Here is a 20,908-nt window from a genome sequence, read left to right as displayed (position 1 = left end):
GGACTTTATTGTTTCTAGGCTAAACAATCCCAGTTCATGCAATCTTTCCTCTTTTCTCATACTCTAACCAGACCATCTCTCTCCTTTCAACTCTCTGTCCAGGGACCACACTGCCTCTGAGGTACTGCGCCCAATACTGGGTACTCCAACAAATCCTTCCTAGAATTTTGTTACCATAATCAATTAGAAAGCACACAAACTCCAGTAATTACCATTCAATCAAATGTCATGGGGAGGACTATAATAAAAAACCCCAATCCATAACAAAACCAAAAAACCAAACCAGGCATGATTGTTAGCTTTAGTACTGGACTTGCATTAAGCTCTGCCTCAATCTCTTGAAGACACCTACAGAAGTTACGGTCCCTTCAGGCTCTTTGAAAACTCAGCAGTAGATATTAATTTAAAAATTCTGGCAAGTTCACAGTGCTTTAAATGATTTTTTTTTTTCCCCCTGAAATACAAGCGGTAATTAAAAATACTGATTTCCAGTATGACCTATAATCAGGAATTCAGATGCGCAGGCTCTGTCAGAAATGACAAAACACACATGCTGTGACACCTAAGACAGCAGCACGTGCTAGGCCAGTGGACAGAAGTGATCCTGAAAGGCCAGCATCCCAGCTTATGCAAGTGGGTGGGAATATTTTGCTTAAAGAGTAAGACATTACAAATTTGAAAGAAAACTCGTGGTTTTGCTACATGGTTTCCAGTTTACACAATTTTGAAATGAAATTAGGTATTATAAAAATAAGGATGCCCAAAAAATAGGAATACAATTCTTTAAGGGCTGCAAAATACACTTAATTTTAGCTTAGTGCCAGACTGCTGCTTTTAGCTGTTTAGAATAGAAAACAAACTAGGGACAAAAGCACTTTTCCACACAATCCTTATTATTATGTTTAGATCACTGAAATAAATTATAGTACTTGCATGAGATTTACCACCTAAAATTTTCAATCCAGCTTCAGCCCGGATTAAAAGGATGAAAGGAATTAAGGAAGAATTAGAACACATGAGCTTTTCGAGACAGATCTACATGTAGTCCCATCTAAACAAAAATGGGATTGGCAAGGTCCAACTATGACGTCAATACTATGATCGACAAATACTTACAAAGGGTTAACTACACATATTACGGCCAGTTGCACTTAGCAACTGCTCTGTGTCTTGGGGGTGGGGTATTATGCTTATGCTGGTATTTATGAGATTGATGCTACTGAAATAAATTGAAATGGGGCCTTAATCCATAATTTTTTGAAAGACGCAACAAAGGGAAGCTCTACCAAGCAAAGAAACACATACGATACACTCATCTTCTGAACTTCCAATACATACTTTTGTTCTATGTTTACCATTTTATAGGGAGAGAACACTACTGTTTAACTATTAAACAATGAAAATTAAATCATTTTTCTCAATCTGAAATTGTGATATCTCTGGTCATTGAAACACTGTAGTAAGACAACAGGCAGGCAACCAACAACGTATAGTTAGTTGATCTACAACTTCCTCTTGATTGCCAAGGCTTCTTATAAATAATGTGTAGACGCTAATTCCTGCCCAAGGCTTAAGGCATACTTTTTTTTTTTTTTTTTTAAAAAAAAAGGGTATCTAGACAGCTAAAGAATGCAGCTACTATTAAAGAAACCTTCAATGACAGAATGATTCAATTAATAGAACTAGCTGGCTAATACTCGCCTGTGTTTATGCCTATATTTACATTTATTTGATAGTTGCAGTAAAATTAATGAGTTAACACATACTGAGACTGTTTCTAGGATTCGGACCCAACAACTGAGGAGAAACAGAACCTCCTGACCAAATTCCTTTTCCTGTTAGCTTAAATCTGGCCACATCCCAAAACTTCTTGTGATTTAAATAATTTACACTCAGCCAGTCAAAATGTTCCTGTACCCTACATCGAATTATTTCACAAGAATTTCAATGGGAAATTAAAGTACACTACTACTGTCTCTGACAGTGGCATGCATTTTAGAGTAAGCACAATGCAAAACAAAAATCACAATGGAAGACAATCACACTCATTTACTAACGTAACTAAGAACTCGATATAGTCTTTTTTTTTAATGTAATGAATTTGCAAAAATTAAGATTCATATGATCACTTCACCCCAGTTTAATTACTCTCCCAAGAGAGTATCACAGGCATAACCAGTGCCAGCTCTACTCCCTGATTCACAGTTTAAACACTTACGTAAGACTTTACTTCTGTGAGAGAAGAGGAAAGCCCGCATTACAGACAGTAAAATTACATGACGCAGGGAAGGTGACAAATCTAGGTTTACCAACCCTTGAATTACGCTGAATGGTTTTTAACTTGAACTCCTTTTGGAACACTGCCAAGGATCTAGTATCAAGGGATACTTTAGAGCAACATATTCTGCATGCAAAACTGCCAAGAGAATATGTTAGAGAAATTAAATCATTCTGTTCCACTATTCAGCACTCATGGAAGCCTGAGCAGAGGCTGGTAATTAGCTAATTTGCATGGACTCTGTGTGGAACAGTATTTAAAAGAATTCCAGCAGTATAATCTTTAAGGGGCAAGACAGCCTGGCCAGACTGGCTAGCTAGCTTGCACATCTTGTCATCCCTCTGTCTGAGGCAAGACAAGCCATTTTTAGCTGTACAAGGATGGGCGGGTAGATTTCTGAAAATAGCTACATCTGCAGTTTTACAGTTAAATATGTAATTTCCTCACAAAGAGTCTAATCAGACGCCCATTTAAATGGACTGCAAAAGCTCGATCAAGAGAAGCAATGAATCCAACCCTCATTCCAATTTCCCTGTAGGAAAATAGGTGTTCTTAGATTTATCCAACTATTTTTGGGATTGTGACCAGGAAAAGTACCAGGGCAGTCAAAGCTCAACTCAGGAGAACTGCTTTAGGTGCTGTGGAGCAGCACACAGGTTCTATGGATGCTGTGACAGCCCTTGGAAATACCACAGACTTCTCTATTAAGGAACACTAACGCCTAGCCCAGTAATTCAGAATTATCAGGTACCAAGTAGTGCTTGGCCATGACAACCTCATTTTCAGGGACCATTTATATTCCAATGGCAAACAGCATCTCCGGCAGGTGGAGCTGGAAGAAATCAATCACCAGTGTGTATGCAGACCTGTGCTTCTAGCTCGCAGTGCTGGCAACTGGGCCTCACACCAAATTAGAGGCCTGGTAAGATCTGATCCTCACTTCTCCATCGCTCCTCAACACAGCAGGAGTCTCCCAGACAGCGTTTTAACTGCAAAGTCCTGGGTACTGTTGGGGTTTGGTAGGCACTGTGCTGACCCAGCTCAGAACAGATCTGCCCCCCAAGTTTCGTATCCAAAAGGACAGCACATTTTAACACCCCTCCTCCCCTCTCCCACCACCTCTTTGTTCAACTTTGTTAACCTAACCACCAACTGGAAAAGAAGAAAGTGACCCTGCAATCCAAGGGGCCTCTTACAGCTTATTGGTTGCTGTGATATCTTCTTTTAAAAGAAATGGGAGGTTGAAGCCAAAACATTTCTTCAGTCAGTTTCCTCTGAGAATTGAATATTTTGGAGTCATTTCCTACAGGTGGTAAATTATATCTCTACAGATTTTCAGATGGTGCAGGTGAGGGTTTTATTTTGAAATACAACAATTACCTTTCCTGTATATGATGTTTTATCTTCCTAAACTCTAATTCTCCAGTTTTAGGCAATCTCCTCTGAGGTTTGCAGTGGTAAAATCACAGTAAGTCAAGCATGAGACCTTATCTACTACAAACCATATTTTACATAAAGAAGGAGAACACTTGTAATTACAAGTACCTCTGTTTTTATACTACTAATGATCTGCACATGGCTCTCCAATCACTGTGATATATTATCTGTCTATAAACTGATCTATTGTGCATATGCAACATACATTTGAGAAGTGAATGATGATGATACAGCTTCACATCCTGCTTATGAAACACCAGCCCAAAAGCTGTTTTCAAAGTTACACAAATATTACATCTAATCTACTACGCAAACATCTATTTTGGAATCTTGACAACAAGGAACTAACTTTTAATGCTTCCACAACATTTGCAAGTTGGAAAACAAGAAAGAAATGTTCTGCGTCAACAGGATCCTCCTCTTCATGGAAATTAAATGCCAAAAATAAATATGGAATTCCCTCATGTGGCCCTGCTGTTTTCTTCACTGTTTTCCCATAGACTTCAAAAAAGAGAAGTCTACACATGGATTTTAAAGAAATAAAAAACTTTCATTGTAAAAGGGGGAAAAAAAGCGATATATTTCTACTAGTTTTTAAGGTTTCAAATTATCTGCATGAGGTACACTGATAAATCTAGTACAGCACTTCAGGCAAGATGAAGTTTACAGATACTACCCAGTAACTTTAACTGAGAATAGCTGAAAAGGAAACAGACAAGCTTTGGACACGGAAGCCATATTTTTAGGACTGAAACAGAAATAGCAAAGTTGAAGCTAAATGAAGGTTATATGTGAGCTTTTTTTGCCCTTGATCTTCTGCAGATCTTTCTGACAACAGTTGCAGCCACACCTCACAGTCCCTAGGAGGAAGGCAGCAATTCTCTAGAGCAACAATAACAGGGGCACAGAAGAATGTACTGGCTTAACTGCTGGGACTCATCTATGATAAATCACAATTCCAAACCGACGGAAACTATTTTTCACTCACCATTATCAAACATCACTAGGTAAGGCAGCTCTCCTCTTCCCAAGCTCTGTATGTATAACCCCCTCTCTGCACCTTCTGCACAGCCCCCCAAAACATCTCCCTCTTCTGCTTGCTCTCTCATCCCCCAGCTCTTCACAGACAGTTTTGCTGGATTGCTGAGTTCCTCTGCTGGTATTCAAGCCACTTTGCCTCCTTTCCAAACTCTCATACCCATCTCTTTTTTTCTCCTTTATCATCATACTTTCCCCATCCCTTGTCTCCTTTTTCCAAATACGAGTTGCTCGTGTCCTTCAAATTCTGACTCCTCTATTTATCCCAATTTCTGTCCCCCTCTCTGCTTCATCTTTAACTGTTCATGAGCCATTTAAAACTTGTTTATCAGGCAGGAAGGCTCCTCTCACAGGCAATGCCTACCAAGATTCAGTTCAAACCCTGATTCAATTTCCAAATCGACTGCAGGTCCTGTGCCACCCCAGGCAACCCTGCTTATGGTGCAGTTCTACAGCAGAAATAGAGAGTTAACATATTCCTACCTCAATATTACCACTATGAGGACAAAGTAAGAGAGGGAGAAGTTGTAGCATAATCACTGCTTCAAAATCTTTGGAGAATTTAGGTGTAAAACACTGAGTATACAAGGAAAAGTCTTTTAAAGTCTCGAACTTTGTCAAACTTGGATGATTCTCTATGCAGAAAGGACATCATTGACTCAATACCACTTTGACCGCCTTACTGAGTACAAACTGGAAGAGTCAGAGACCATTCATTCTGCATACTTTATAGCACCATCAAGGCTCTTAACATGGAACAAATTATAAAAGGTAACTTTTTTTACTAATTTCAGGGGTTTTTTTTCCCATGCAAAAGCAAAACGCTCATTTTTATAAACTGGAGAACATAGACACATCAGGGTTTTTTATGCTACTACATCAAAACACAAATCAAACAATACTTAATTAAAAATGCTTCTTTCTTAAGAGTATGTAAAGAACTGGTAACTTTTTAGGTTTTGGTATTCTTTGTGATGTAGGCAATATGAAAATCTTGGACTAGGTGAATTACTTGATCCTAAAAGTGAAAACTCCTCCAGCAAACAAACAGTATTATGGTGGCATAGCAGAAGTTGATTGAAAAACTCAAGAGTATCAGACATCCATTTAGAGGGCCCTGTTCTAAAATGATGGGATGGCTGAAGAGCGTGGGAAAAATGTTTGCGTGTTGGCTGCACCTGCAAAACTCTGCATGCAGACATTCATGCTGAGGGTAAACAAGTAGTCAGTCATGCAGCTATTTGCAGAGTGTGCACTTACAAATGTCCACGTCTACGTATAAATGCTGGACTTGAAGGGCACAACATTCATGGCTCTGAAGTCAAAAACTGGAATCATGAGTCTCATACTGCAGACTGTCCGTGCGAGACATCAAACACTAGGAAGTTCTAGCTCTCACTCCTATACAATTAGAGCCCCTCTTTATTCCTGCCAACCAAGGTCTGACATGGCTACAGTTTAAGGCAGAAGGTCTGATGTTTTTTATTAGTTTGTTCTTTATGCATCTGCCTTTCCATACCAGTTTTGTGAGGTTACTGTACAAAATGAACTCCCTTTTGATTCTTGGGAGAAAGGGAAAACAGTTTTTAAAAACAAGAAGCACTGAAGGATTTGTTAAATGTGGCCTCTTATAAGGTTCCCCCTCTTCTTTTTCTCTCCAAGATCAGTTGTTCCCAACAGGTGTGGTGCCTCCCAGTAGCAAACATTCCACCGGCAGAGGTGTGGAGGTCAGTACCTACAAAAGGCTCTGCCATTGCCAAAGCCACTGCCACGATGGGCAAAGAGAAGAGAAAAGATGACGGGTCAGGAGAAGATAAGGAGGTGGAAACAGACAGCTGACTGTTTTGGGGTTTTTTTTACAGCAAAGTATCAAAAAAACAGCAATATTAAAAAGATGGTATGCTCTGCTGCGAGCTTAGTGATTCCCATCTCTGTATTTGTCAGGCTATTACTTTATATTTGGTTAAGTAAACTTTGTGTTTGGTCAAGCAAACTCAGCATACCAAAACATAGCCAAACATGGTATGCTCGTAACAGAACCGAGGCAAAAGGCATTGTCTGAAGGGAGAAATTTAAGTGGATGGGAGGATACTTGCACATAAAACGTCAGTTATGCAACCATCTGCATGACTCAGTAGATGTGAAAAATTTTTCTCTTGAAGGAATATGCTTAAAAACATATGGAACAATATTCTTTCTCCATAACTTTCTTCTACTCTGCTCTTCCTCTGTCAATTTAACACACACAAAGGTGCTTCAACACTGTTATGGGTTACAGAACATTTCATTAAACCTTAAACTCTCACAGGAAATAACAAGAACAAGACTGCAGCCTGTAAGTGTTTCACCCAGGCTTCACCTCCCACACCAAGGTAACTCCCGCTATCAAAGTATGAAACTCGCTAACCCGCTAAACCCAGACCTGCAAAAAGACTGTATTACTTCATGGGACATAATCTTATAACAGATTTTCCCCCTTTTTCAAGTCAAGTAATAACAGAAAAGCTTCAGCCCTCTGGGTAATGGTCAGACGCTTATAACTGCATTATTGTAAAACAGTTATATAGCATGTGTTTGTATTACACATACAGGGACGGATTTTCAAAATGGCTCAATATTTAAGGCTTCAAAAGAATTTCACTCCTTTTTAGGCTCATGAGTGACGTGCGTGAATTTTCAAGTGTTCAGCACCCAGTGAGAACAAACAGTCCTGTTCGTATCACTTGTATAGCAATTGGCCATTTCTCAGAGGACATTATCAAAAGCTGTTCCAGCTTTGTTCTTTTCAACAGCATTGCTGCCTAATGGCACCAAACATTTCCTGCAAAATAAAGATAGGCTTACTTAGCTTTTCAAAATAATCAATTTGAAAAACTGGGGCAGAGAACATGTGGAATGTATTAACTTGTCCTGATTTTCAGGAGAAACTGTCAGTTGGTTTGTACAAGAGTAGGCCATTCTCTGGCTGTGCAAGCTTTGCATTTCAGGAATTTAGAAACTGGCCTGGGGGAAAGAATAATTCCTTTTCTGCTGAACTCAGACATAAAAGGATATGAGCTCAGAGGTGCTTTGCCACTTTGTTTCTCAAAAAATAAATTCTCTAAAATATGAGTACATTCTGATAATTTGTGCATGTCATAAAAGCAAGTTTACACAGTCTGGTGCTTCCCTCTACACAAAAGATGTTTCTGTTACAGTTGAGAAACAAGAGCCAAGTATGGTGACTGAAGCACAGTAGATGCTCCAGAAAAGACTGTTCTGTTTAATAATCTTCCGAGAAAACAACAGGCAAAGCAGAGATTTGACATTGTTTACCATCATTACTGTTACTCTGTTTTTCAGTATGTGTGCATGTATGCACAAACACCTTTCCATAGGTGGTGTTACAGAAGCAACAAGCGGCTTAGTAATAAAACTAAATTCAACTTAAGCATAAAATCTTAAGACTCTTTTCCCCGCTTTTCTTATTTTGAACAAGTCTTTACCCACTCCCCCCATTTTCTGCTCAAACCTGAAAAACTGATCAAATTCAAGTTCTGCTTCTTGACTTTTATTTTGGTAAACTTACCTTTACAAGAATCCCTCAAGTAATGCATAGCAAAACCACAGTTGTGGAACTGAAGAAAACCCTAGGTAATAATAGGGAACCAGCACTGCTTGCAGAGCCTGTTTCCCATTCAAGAACTGCTAAAAAGCTACAAAATTTCAGTGAGATCAAGGCACCGTCAGATCTCCTAATCCCTCCCTTTGCAAAAACCCCATGCAAAAATCCTATGTCTTCACTACTCATTCTAACACATTCAGTTCCTTGGTCAGTAATCTCTCCACAGTGGGGTGGCATTTTAATCTTTATAAAACTGCAAGCAACGGTAACAGTTTTCAAATTCTTCAGGGTCAGATTTTAGCTTTAAATTATGCCTCTGTTAAACTTTTATATTTTCTCACTTTGTCACTTCTCTTCTTACTACTATCCTTTGTGGCCGCTCCTAAATTTCAGAATACTCGGCAGAGCTGTGACTTACTCTAATTTTGATGCTCATGCGTTGCAAATACACTCACAGGGAAACCTGGGCATCATCCTTTGACAAGGCAATTCAGTGCAGACAGAACATGCCAGAGAGTTTAATAAGGTAATATGAGAATACACAAAATATGCAAGTAAAGAGAACAGCAATCAAAGCTAAAACACATGGTATATGAGATGGTACTGAAATCATCACTTACAGCACTGAAGTAAACTGCAGGAAAACCACCACACTGCAAAAGCATTACTTCAGCTCATGTACAGCACAAATCAAAAGCAAATTGCAATCCACTGAGAAAATATGCTTCACTATTCTACGAGTTTACAAAAATGCAAAGACTTCATTTCTCCACTCTAACATTATAGCCTTGTTTGCTAGCAAACTGCACTCAGATGTTGCTTCTCTGACATCATTAATCTCCATGGAAACCTTAGAATGACTGTTGGCCTGAAATAGGTTCTGTCATCCCAGATCAACTCAAAAGTAGTCCAGCAAAGGATCTTATATCTCTTATTTTTTGGCTGTACATTTTTACCACCGAGCACAGCTGAAGAGTTACAATTCCTGTGGCCTCTATGAAATAGGGCTTTCATTGCTAACAATCAGAATGTACATAAGGTGAACTATTTTTCCAGTTGAGGCCAAGATACAGAGATTCAAAGATTATCTACTTCTAAAGTAAGATGTAGACTTGAAAAAACCCCCAAAGATGTGTCTGCATTCAATGTTAGAAGATTATTAAAGCTAGGAGACCATCTCTGCACAGCATTATGCCCTTACAAGAAGGGAGCAAGGCAAAACAAAGAGAGCTTTCTAAAGGTATGTATTAAAATTAACTTTTGGGGGTCATCTGGGAAATGCCCATTTTAAGTGCAGTGCGAGCAGATGGGTTGTGCTGGGTTTTTATTTCTCCTTCTCCATACCAATGCAGCCATTCTTCGTGATTAATGCCCCCAGCACAGGGTCAAGGCAGTTACTCAGAGATGTTTTACCTAGCAAACAGGTCCTCTGCAAATGAGTTTTGTGCCGAGTTAAACTGACAGACTGAGACATAGAGATATACTAAATATCAGGAATGCTGTTTTTGTGGCAAGAAGCCATGTACACAAATTATTTCTACAAGGAAAATATACTGCCTGGGTGTATACAAATGCATAATATGTTATGCATACATATAAATAATTAGACTCTTATAGACCAAAATTGAGAAAGTTATCTGTAAAAAGGAGATTTGAAACTTGCATAGTTGCAAGTGTCACACTGCACTAAAACTTGCTTTCTTGAATGTAATTCAGTCATTGTTATGAATTTCCAGGGATAATTAACATAAATTGCCATATAAATTTTTCTGAGACACGTACAAGAAAAAAACCACAAAGGCAAAAGAAAACTAGGGGGAAAAAATTTAAAGTCGTATATAAGGATTTCCACTTATTTCATTCATTTTTAGCAGTCCTAAGAGGAGTTATGGCCACTTACAGCTGCAAGTACTCAGACATTTCCAGAAAAAAAAAAAACCCTACCTTACTTCCTTAGGTCTGAGCTTTCCAACTTTAACTCTTAGAAGTCATTCCCTGACCACAGCTGATTTCTGTTCTGGGCAGAAAACTTGTTTTGTAGCATATTTGTCCACTTTCAAACCCAATGAAGTCCTGGGGCTCTCTGTATGGTTGTGTTGTTTTTAAATACTATGGTAATATGATGAAACAAATATCTTAATACTGGTTTGTTAACAGGCTCGCTAACTTGGGTAACACTGCTGATTGCTAGTAACATCCAAGGTACACTGTCAAGTCCGGGTTTTTTTGTTTTCTTTTTTTATTTCAGCAGCATGTAGATGTGCATTACACAGAACTGGCTGAACTTGGCAGATGACTTACCGATACCTTTAACATCTGTGTTAAATTTATGAGTTCATTCGTTAATGAGTAAGCTGATAAATGAAACACTAGAGACCCACAGTGCCTGTGTAGAGAAGTCCACAGCAATTCACAAGGGGATACAAACATGCCCCTGAAGGGGAGCTTTGCCATATTTTATAGGAAACCAACCTGAGAGATTCCAGGCCTTGACTCTATGCCTTTCAATGGTAGGATATAGTCTTTGCTAGCACTGGTCTCCAGACAAGCCTCAGTTAATCATCAACAATGCTTCGTAAGTGGTCAGACCCTTTGCATACCTACTCTTTTATGAGGGAAAGGGAAAGGAAGATGGCAGGTATACCTCTGATGAATAAGATGCTGGACTGGGACCTTCAGCCAGTAACTGAGGTGTTCAAAAACACACACACTCCTTAATTTTGTCCCTTCTCCAACTAACGAGCAGAAATAACGAGGCAGCTGCATGGCAGCATCGTTAAGCGCTGCAGAAAGAGGAGTGAATTAATCAAAACCTAGACTGAATATGCCAGTTTTACAAGCGTGCATCTTTAGAGGGCACAGCAGGCTCTCACCTTTCTCTCACTGTGGAGGAACCAAACATACTCCCCACCTTTGTGCTCACTGCTGATTACAAGGTTAGAGTCAACAGGATGGCAACAAACAGAGCTTGTCTAATATGAGAAGAGAGGAAAGCGAATGCGAGACAGCAATGTCTTTTGCTCCCTATGGGTGTTCCTTGTAGTTTGGTGTATGCTGTGCCTTACACTTGCTAACAATGTAAAGTCACCTGTGCAGTTTTGATTTTTGCCTGGAAAAGAAGAGGAGCAACAAAACACTGGATTTTAACTCTTAAAGACATTATCTGTCCAATAACACCATGATCATACAAGGTCCAATCAAAGATTCTACCACCAACGGTGGCCATGAGGTGATACCTAGGGGAGTGTACCTGTACCAAGTATGTAACTACACTCAGAATATTCTTCTGCAGTTTGATGCTCAGAAACTTTGAGCTGTAAGCAGTGTTTTTGTGTTAAACTGTTTCCTTGATGAGTTTTCCTTTCATAAGTTTGTATAATCCACTTATTAAATTCATAAGAACAAGTTCTAAATAACACAAAACCAAGCTACCAGATATATAATCTAATCTGTTAACTCTTCACTAAAATTCCACCCTTGGAACCCAGGCACGGACATCCAAGGAGATACAGCAGTGCGACTGCTGCCTAGGCCTATCTCGATCTTTTCCTCCAGGCCTCCCTTCATTTTTATGATGGCCTCAAAACTGTGGAACCACAGCACAACATGAGAATACAAAACCTTTCAATCAGAAGAATGACCCAGTAAATTAGATCAGAACTAGAGCAATAAAGTGCTGCTTGTGGTTTTTTTACCCCTAATTCTGCAAGTCTGGCCCACCTTCCTTTTCTCTGGCTCCTACCTTTGAGATTAAGAAGTTATGAAGCCTTAATAACCCTGCTGCTAGCATGAAGGAGAAATTGTCTGGTTCCTTCTCCCAAAGAGGCTTTTATGAAACATTGAGACTTCACCAGCTCAGCAAACACAGTACAAAACACTGCCTGTAACAGAGAACATCAAGGTATGACATACCTGAAAAACAGAAAGAAAGGGCAAATTGGGAGTTTTTTATAGCAACTGATGTTGAATTTCACAAAGGGGGTACTCAACTTTTTGTAACAAACAACATGCCCTGGTTGCTTTTGTTACTCATCCTCACCACAATAAAATGTCTCATTCTGGTCTCACAACAATTAACCGTAACAAACAGAAGCAGCAGGGAGAAAAAGAAAAGAAAAAAAATCCACAAAAGACAACTGAACTTCAAAACATTTATGAAAGAGATTGAGGACCAAAAGACGTAACATCTGACAGAAAGGTGACATACATATCCTTGTGAGGCAAAAGCCTGGCTGTATCAGCAGCCTGACATTGCTAGGCAACTCACACTGAAGCACCAAGGGTGTATCACAACAAGGAGTTTGTTAATTGCTGTAAAGTCACTGTGCCATTTTATTACACAAGAAGCACCAGACACAACAGCAGCTGAAATGCTTTAAGCAAACTCTGCATTTTTTTAAAATTGCTTATTGAATATGAGGTCTCATTCCCAGTATTTCCAGCAAGCTGCTGTGCTAAACAGATCTCATCCACTGTTCAATCTTTAACTAAAATGAAAGAAAGTTCTCTAATACCTGTTATTTCAAGTACCTCATGTGCAGGTTTTTACTTTCAGGATGCTGCAAAAAACCTGTATGACTCTGAGAAAGGTTCAAACAGGCTTCCAAGCTACACATAAAATATTCAAAGCCAGCAAGGCCCTCATAAGGCTTAATTACAGGATGCAAACGCAGTTGATTAAGATGAGCCTTCATGGGTCACAGAATCTCATTAGAGGCTTAGCACTGGACTCTAATGCTGAAGTTTGTTTTGGTTTTACCTAAACACTTATTTATACTTAAAAAGCACTTCAATTTAAAACTAAGTCCAAATGTAACCTAATCACTTTTGGTATTTTGAAGTTTAAATAATTGGAGACACACCTTCATTTAGGATATACGCACACGCATCCAGCAGCCACTGCAGCTCAGTAACAATACAAATGCTTTCTGAACTCCAGGACAGCCTGGATAGTGTTCTACCATAGCCAAATACTTCATTATCCCCTTGATTTCTGAACAGCATGTACTCTCTTTGGCCCCATATGAATGCCAAGAAAGACTTCTGTTGCTGTTTTGTCAGTTGCCATGCTATTGTCAACTATTTCACCCCTTGGGAATACAACATCCACTCACAATTTCTCAGGTTTGTGTTAGCAATCCCTGCCTAGCACTAGCTGTATTTCCAGGAAAATGGTAACATTTTTCAACTGTTCTAATCACCAATTTAAGATTTAATAGTAGCAAACAGATTCAGTTTAGGCATTATCAGTGACACTTGAATCACGTGCAATGGCAAAGGGGAAAAACAAAATAGAGCAATGCTCTGGTATATCCATGGAGAATATGGAGCTGGGAATATGAGATAAGAGAATGCTGAGTTTTTTGGCCTGAAGCTAAACCTATTTTATGGGTGAAAAAGGCAATACCAGGTAATGCCTGTACCAGGTAGTACTCCCTTTTCCCTCACTGCTGGGTATATGTAGACTTTTCTGCACAGTACTCATTACAGAGAAAAAGATTGAAACATTCTCCATTGACCACTATGAGATTCACCTGGGTGATCCAGAGTCCCTGGTGGCACTGGTCCAGCAGATGAGACCATTTAAGCAGACTGGCCAATCTGTAGTGACTGTTAGGCAGTTTATGACTGAACCTCATCTTAATTTCTCCAGGAGAATTTAACAGATTAGTTAGAGACCATAGCAATGGGCTCCGATAACACACAGATATACGTTAAGGAGCAAGACATTCATTTGCACCACAAGGAATTGTCTGGAGGGATAGTTACTTTCCTTTGGGCTTGAAATCTTGAATTTTCTGAGTGAAAAAAAAAAAAAAAAAGTACTTCTAAGTGTAGGCCACTGATCCAGTATTTCTTATTAGTCTTCAGGCTTTGCACCTCAGCAGTTTCATCTGTTGCCAGTGTTGCAGGACACTCATCCATGGCAACAGAGTTCAAAATTCAATCATGAAGATGTCCCCCATTTAGCGAAAATAAGAACTAGACAGAATATTTGGCTGATCTTTTTGTTGTCTTGGTTTTGTCTTGACAATTACTGAGGTTAGGGTGAACCAAACAAGAGCTAGGCAAGTGCAAAAGCTATTTTACGGTTTTGTTAAGCTGCAGTTTGGGAGTGCTTCTGGAATACTAACAGTTGCCTAGGCAGCCCTGCTGTACAGTAGCATGTTTCTACCTGTTACTTAATTAAGTTCCTCTTCACAAGCTGGTCATCTACATGTCACAACCCCTGACTATTCCCTCAAACACTGAGCAGGCTCTCATTGTGGAAATAATGCTACTAACAGCTATCTCAGAGTTTACCAGTCACCTGTTTTCCAGTGGCAACAACCTGTGCCCCAAATGCTAAAGTTGCTCCCACTGTTCCCCAAGCTTCCTCCTCAATTAATAAAGCTGTCTCTTTTGGGTCTTGGCTATCTTAAGCTATTGGATCAGGTTACAAAGACTTCAGTGACACTACCAGCTCCCTGACATTCCTTCCAACATCAGCGAGTTGTTCGTGTCTCTGTAATACACATGCTTCTTCAGCAGCGATTACACCACAATACAAAAAAAGTGCATGTTTGTGTGCTTTCCTCTGTTCTTTAAGAAAAAAATTGGCTGCTGATGAGGTTCAGTCTGACATCTCCACACAAAGATGGTGGCAGGCTGAGATGTTAAAATGTTATAAGCCAATACTGCTGTGAAACACGTTAAGACCTAGAAAATACATGCCAAAGGAACAGCTTCTTTGTTCTCTGATACTCTTAATCAGTTTCATTTTACCAATTACAGGATAATATATGTGAAGCCAAGTTATATACCTCTCTCTATATATACACACACACAAAATTGATTCAGAGTCATACAGTAGTGGACCAAAAAGTTAAACTGATATATTGAGAGAGAGAGAGAATCCATTAGCATCACATTTGCAAATTCTACTCAACTGTGATTTCTGGTTTACAAGTAAGCAACTTACAAAGCAGTTCTGGACTGGATGGATAAACAGTGGTCTAATTAGACTGATGGGCTGGGGAACTCTTCCTTCTGTGAAACAACAAAACAAGATGAGCAGTATAAAACCTCGTGTTACCTGCTAGATCTCACTATTGACAAAAACATCCCTCCCATAGTCCACAAAAGTACAGTGTCAAGACAAACACTTCAGATCAGGATTTGGTTACGTCACTGTTAAATCTTTCATGGGAAATGTTTTGCTATATTAACCTTGCATAGAAAGAGACAAGTCGTGGCTGGTAGAGTTGGAAGCTCTGGATGAAGCATGCTATTCCCCACAACACCATGCCAGGACAGTTTTTAACATTCATAAAGCATCCTGAATGATTAATAATCATCACAAAGGAGCAGCTGAACAGTGCTGCCACATTTATATCTTCCCAGAATAAATGCTAGCTGATTTTAATTGTTTGTGTTTCATGTCTTCCTTAGATGAGCAATATAAAGTTGGGAAGATTTCACTTCAGAATGAGTGAAGAGAATGAGTGACCAGCTCCAAGAACACAGGACTAGTAACACAAGAGTAGAGAATAAGCATTACAAAATATGAGGACAGTGATCCCCCTGCACATCCATTCCTAAGCCTTCTAAGCATCCTGCCTGCCACACGGCCAGGTTTCACCCACGAGTTATTGCAACTAAAACATTTAGCAAGGGAATGTTAATATTTCCACATCACCTCAGAGCTGCAGTCATAGACCACACACTATTTTGTCTGTACCAAAACAGAACCAAAGTTATTCTGTGTCCCAATCACCTCATGGGAAAAGTTGCCAGAGACACACATAGCTAAACTGAAGGAGTATGAGCAGCTTCGGAAAGAAAAAGACAGTATTATCTACACAAGAGTCTCAAAACAGTGGTTTGTTTATAGTAAAGAGGTGCTATATGAGGAACTGAAGAAGGATAACGAGGCAGCTTGTCAGATGTTCTGGTGGCATCTTTTACTGGCATCTTTATACTTTTGCTTAAGAGTATAAAGGTCTTGAGTTGACAATGGAAAAAACTGAATAACGAAGGCTTGGGTCCTGGATTGATCAAGTGTGAGAGTATCCTTCTTATTACTGAGAGAAACAGAGCAGAGGCGACAGCCACTGGGCATCATGGTGAAGAGCCCTGGAAGTACAAAAGGGCAGTTGATGTTTGATGTACAAGAAGCCAGGAGAGGGAAAAGCAAACAGGGCAATAACACCATCAAAAGATGAGACTAAAAACTGTGGAATCATTGCACATTGGTGAAGTGAAGCAAGACTGGATTTATCAAAGCAAGCTTGCTACAGTAACAGGAATGTGACATAGTAAGAATTTGGGGAAAGAATTAGATGTGTGCACAGATAAGAAGCTTTTTCCAACAGATCTTAGCATCTGACATGCAATCCCCTCACGCAACAGTCTTCAGTCTGTGACCCAAGAGATCTGAGTAACTCCTAAAATTGTCAGTCAGAGAAGTGTCACATTGGTGCTCACAGCACTTAAAGTAAATCAGGGGCAAGAGGGAAGTAGCAGAGGAATTTGGGGGAGACCAAGGAGGACAAAGTAGGTACTGAACAGCAGGAGTGCATGAAAGGTAAAAAGAGCTTTTAGCTCTGTGTGTGAGTTTAAGAGAATACTGAAGAGGAAGAAGGAGACTGAATATGACCAAGTACACCAACAGTAGATGGAGCTGTGAGATAAGAGAAAAAACTAACCTTTAAGAGGACTAGTTAAAATAGCAATTCTGAAAATGAAGGCATAAAACCCTACCTTCACGTTAAGTCTTGAAACACAATCCACAAGAGCCGAGTTTGATATGAGTATGACAGCCATACCATGTTAGCAGAAGGAACTGAAATGACTTGTCACTTCTTTTTCCTGCCCTCAGATAAGCAAACATTGCCCATGTCTAATGCAGGTTAGATCTCAGCCAGCTTGCTGTCAGCCAAGTGCCAGGATCAGCCAAGCACTAGGCAAACACAAACTCAACCTGATCTAACAACCATATTGAGGGGTTGCTCACATTCTTCATGCTCTGCAGTCTACACTACATGCTAATACTATTTGAAAATTTTCAGATACACAGACAAGAACTTTTCACTCTTTTCTGAGTTCTCTTAAAAATAAAGGAATTCTTTAGGAGAAGTCTGTTGATCTCTGGAAAGGAGTAAGTCATACTTTGAGGTAAGGGCTAATGAACACTGATGATATATAAAAAGATCCACAGAGAGAACTGGTATCACTCTATCACCATAAGGAAGTCTATAAATGAACTTCAGCAAAGGCTCTACTTCACATCCAGATTCAAAACAAAGCTGGACAACTCTAACAACTCCAGATGGAACTATGAGTTTTACTTGAGACTTTCCTGTAAACGGGAAAAAAGCCAACCCTGGACTTCTGTATTGGGCAATGTACAGCAAGCCTGTCAAGCAGAAGAACAGCTTTATTTGTCAGGGATCTAACAACCGTTCCTAGGACAGGTTTTGACATCTGATTCTTCTGTGAATGTTCTCCGAAAGGAGCAAGTTCATGCTTATATGAAACTAAGGCACAAAAATGGAATTGCTTCTAGCCTTGTTCACTGAAGAAAGATCCCAGTAACACTCCTGTGAGAAGAAGCAACAAAAGGGAAATTTTATATAATCTTCAATCCCTATTTGCATGAGGAAACCCCATCCCTCCCCCAACTTTACAAGTACTCTCCAGCCTTTTTGCAGGAAAGAACTGCAACCACCATTGCTGCAAATCTTTTTGGAGGACAGAACACACAGATGATCAATTGGTTTATCAGAGCTATTTTTCAGAGACCAAGTGCCCCAAAACCTGTTTGCCGGTCTCATCAGTTAGCCTGATAAAAGATATTAACTGTGCCTACAAATCTTGCTTCTCTCAAAGTAAAAAAGAAACAAGTATTTTTATATATAAGCACCTGACTGGCAATATTTTCTAACAATTCACAAGAGGTGGCACTGAGGCCTAACTACATCATTGAGTCCTAACGATATCACATGGTGCTAATTGCAGTCTGGGACCTACTCAAACAAGCTATCAAATGAACTGTCAAATGGGAATTATGTGCATAGGATAATAAAGTATATGAATAATTTTATCAACAATAACAGACTTGAAGTACAGGGTAAATTTCAGTTTGTAATTACATAAATGGGTCCACAATCACACAGCTGGCCTGCTGTACATCAAGCAATCCATTTCTCTTATTTTCGTGAAGCTGAGCTTTAAATCATGTTGTGTAATTTATAAATCACCACACTGAAACCTGCTCATTATACTGTGCATGCCAGTACTCAACTAAATTTCCAGACCCAGTGGGAACCACAGAGTTGTTCTTGGGCCCTTCAGACTACTGACATACATGCTAATTATTTGCTACTTAACATTAACGTATAGCTAGATGTGAATTACAACATGGTAGGGTTGGTTAAGCCCTTTGTTATTTAAAACACTTTTACATGTTATCTTTTTTTCAATCAGTACCATAGCAAAGGCACCAATGGCACTAACAATCTAGTTCAACACACAAAAAAAACCTGCCACTGCCAGACTGTTCCTCACTACTACCAGCATAGAGTCTGAATAAGAGTGGGAGTCAGGCAGGACAGACAACCTGAGCACAGATTGCTGCCCCAGTACCAGCCACACTGACAGGCAGCAAATAAATTCCTTTTCACCGTTGCTGTAACAGAGACAACAGGTATACACAGACACTTCTACTTGTTTACCTCTAACGTAGAACTGAAGCCACAAAAAAAATCCATGATGAGCAAATGCACAGCTGCTGCTATGATGTCCTGCTTCCCACTGCAGAGCCTCTGCATCTCTCTCTATACTCAGTGAACCTTGTTCCTGAAGACTTGATCACAAAGAGACAGCAACAAAGGGGTGAGACACACAGCTCACAACCTATTCAAACGTGAATGGCACTGCTAGTATATGACCAGGAAAAGTAACCCAAAACAGAGGGAATAGCAAGCATCTTCTACTTGTTTCTAAAAACTCAAACATTCGATTGCTATAAGAGAACACAATTAAAAAAAAAAAAAAAAAAAGGAGCAATGTTTAGATCTAACAACTGCCAAAGCCAACAATACAAAGTCTTTCTGGTCCCCAGTGTAGCTAGTCAGCTGTACAGTATGCTAAAAGTTGAAATATTTTATTGTTGCTGAAGCAAAAAATTTGTGACTGGAAGCACTGCAGTAGAATTCCAGGCAGAGCAGTAATTTCTGCCATAACAGGATGACTGCTAGACCATTTGGAAGATTAATAAGAAGGCCAGCATTGACAACAACACTGCTGGATGGGGATACAGGAAGGAGGGAGAGGGGAACAGCAGTGCTGTTTTCTTTTCTTGAAGAAAAGTGGTCCTGATAGTTTTTATGACAAAGTACTTCTGATCAGATCAAGTTGATCAAATCTGCCTAGTTTTGGCACCTAGTAGAACCCATGTTCTTAAGAGAAACTCCTAAAAAAGCTGTAGCAAGCAAGCTGGGAAAGAGGAGGGTTTGTCGTCCAAGTCCAAACACCTACATTAGGCAGATGTGAGCTTCCTCTAAAAGCCCTCCAAAACATATACATGAATTATACAAGGAACACAGGAATTACACAAGGAACACTAGTACTTATTTTAGAGAGGCTGCTTCACCAGGTGCAATCTAAGCTGACCACTACAACTTCCCAGTGACAAAGCCATTTTACATGGTTCCTACCAGCTCTGGTGCATAACTAAGTAAATTGGCAGTTTGCTGCTATCCTACTCACATGGTTGCATTTGTGCAGCTGTTTGTGAGACTCTTAAGATTATTTTAGAAGGAGAAAACCCAACTAAACCCTACCTCTTTCCTTCTTTCTTTTTTCTTATTTTCTATACTCAGTTCACTGGTGAGCGTTAAGGTTTGCATTAACAAACAGATACATAAGCACAGCTGAGGAAATAGTAAATTACAGTTGAATAAGGAGAAAAAGCAAATTGAGTTGGGACAGGGAACTGCTAAAAAGCTTTATACCTAGGGCAATGCAGGTCCATGTTGTATCCTCACGTTTCTATTTCATGCAGGCCAGACCCATTCATCTTTTTCTTCGGGACTGCCTTATGTGTGCTTTAATTGCAGCATGCTAACAGCAGTTGGCATTTTACAAAATGCTGGAACTAGGGATTAATGTTTTAAAGGATTTAAAGGCTGTGATTTCAAGCTGCTTTACAATTGTAAGGAACATTGACTTCTACAGAGGGTCATAACAGAAGCGGTAAAAATCATGTCCAAAAGGACGTGGGGAAGAAAGAGACTATTCAAAATGATGGGATTTGAAGAATCGGCACACAGTAATATGCCACATCTAGAGCAATACATGGAAAATGGAGAACTAAAACCTTTTAACTATTTGCTGGACTTTGCACTTGCTGCTTGATGCTTGACTCGGGCATCTTTCTGTTAGTCCTGGTGTACATATGTTTTGCAACCAAAGGCCTGTCCACCAACATATCCCTAGTGTGAAATCCTCAATTCACATTTGTTAACAGGAGTACTTGCACCAATGCCAAGAAACTATCGCAGAGGTTC

General features: G+C 39.6%; 1 protein-coding gene across 17 annotated transcripts in view; it reads right to left on the bottom strand.

Annotated features, from left to right (window-relative positions):
- Positions 1-20,908, bottom strand: part of PLCB4 (phospholipase C beta 4) — a 216,958-nt gene that overhangs the window by 120,936 nt on the left and 75,114 nt on the right. For 3 of the 17 annotated variants that reach the window (XM_074817200.1, XM_074817202.1, XM_074817204.1), the window contains one exon: positions 15,319-15,386. The exons of 13 other annotated variants lie outside the window; for them this stretch is intronic. The gene's annotated coding sequence lies outside the window, so the exon portion shown is untranslated. Of the gene's footprint in view, positions 1-12,099; positions 12,119-15,318; positions 15,387-20,908 lie in introns of those variants that run through there. One more of the 17 variants, XM_074817210.1, reaches the window with a different exon arrangement.

The sequence above is a fragment of the Strix aluco genome, chromosome 3 (genome assembly GCF_031877795.1).
Source record: "Strix aluco isolate bStrAlu1 chromosome 3, bStrAlu1.hap1, whole genome shotgun sequence".
NCBI classification, from domain to species: Eukaryota; Metazoa; Chordata; class Aves; order Strigiformes; family Strigidae; genus Strix; species Strix aluco.
The sequence above is the reverse complement of the archived record's forward strand: the minus strand, read 5'-3'. Positions and strand labels throughout refer to the sequence as shown.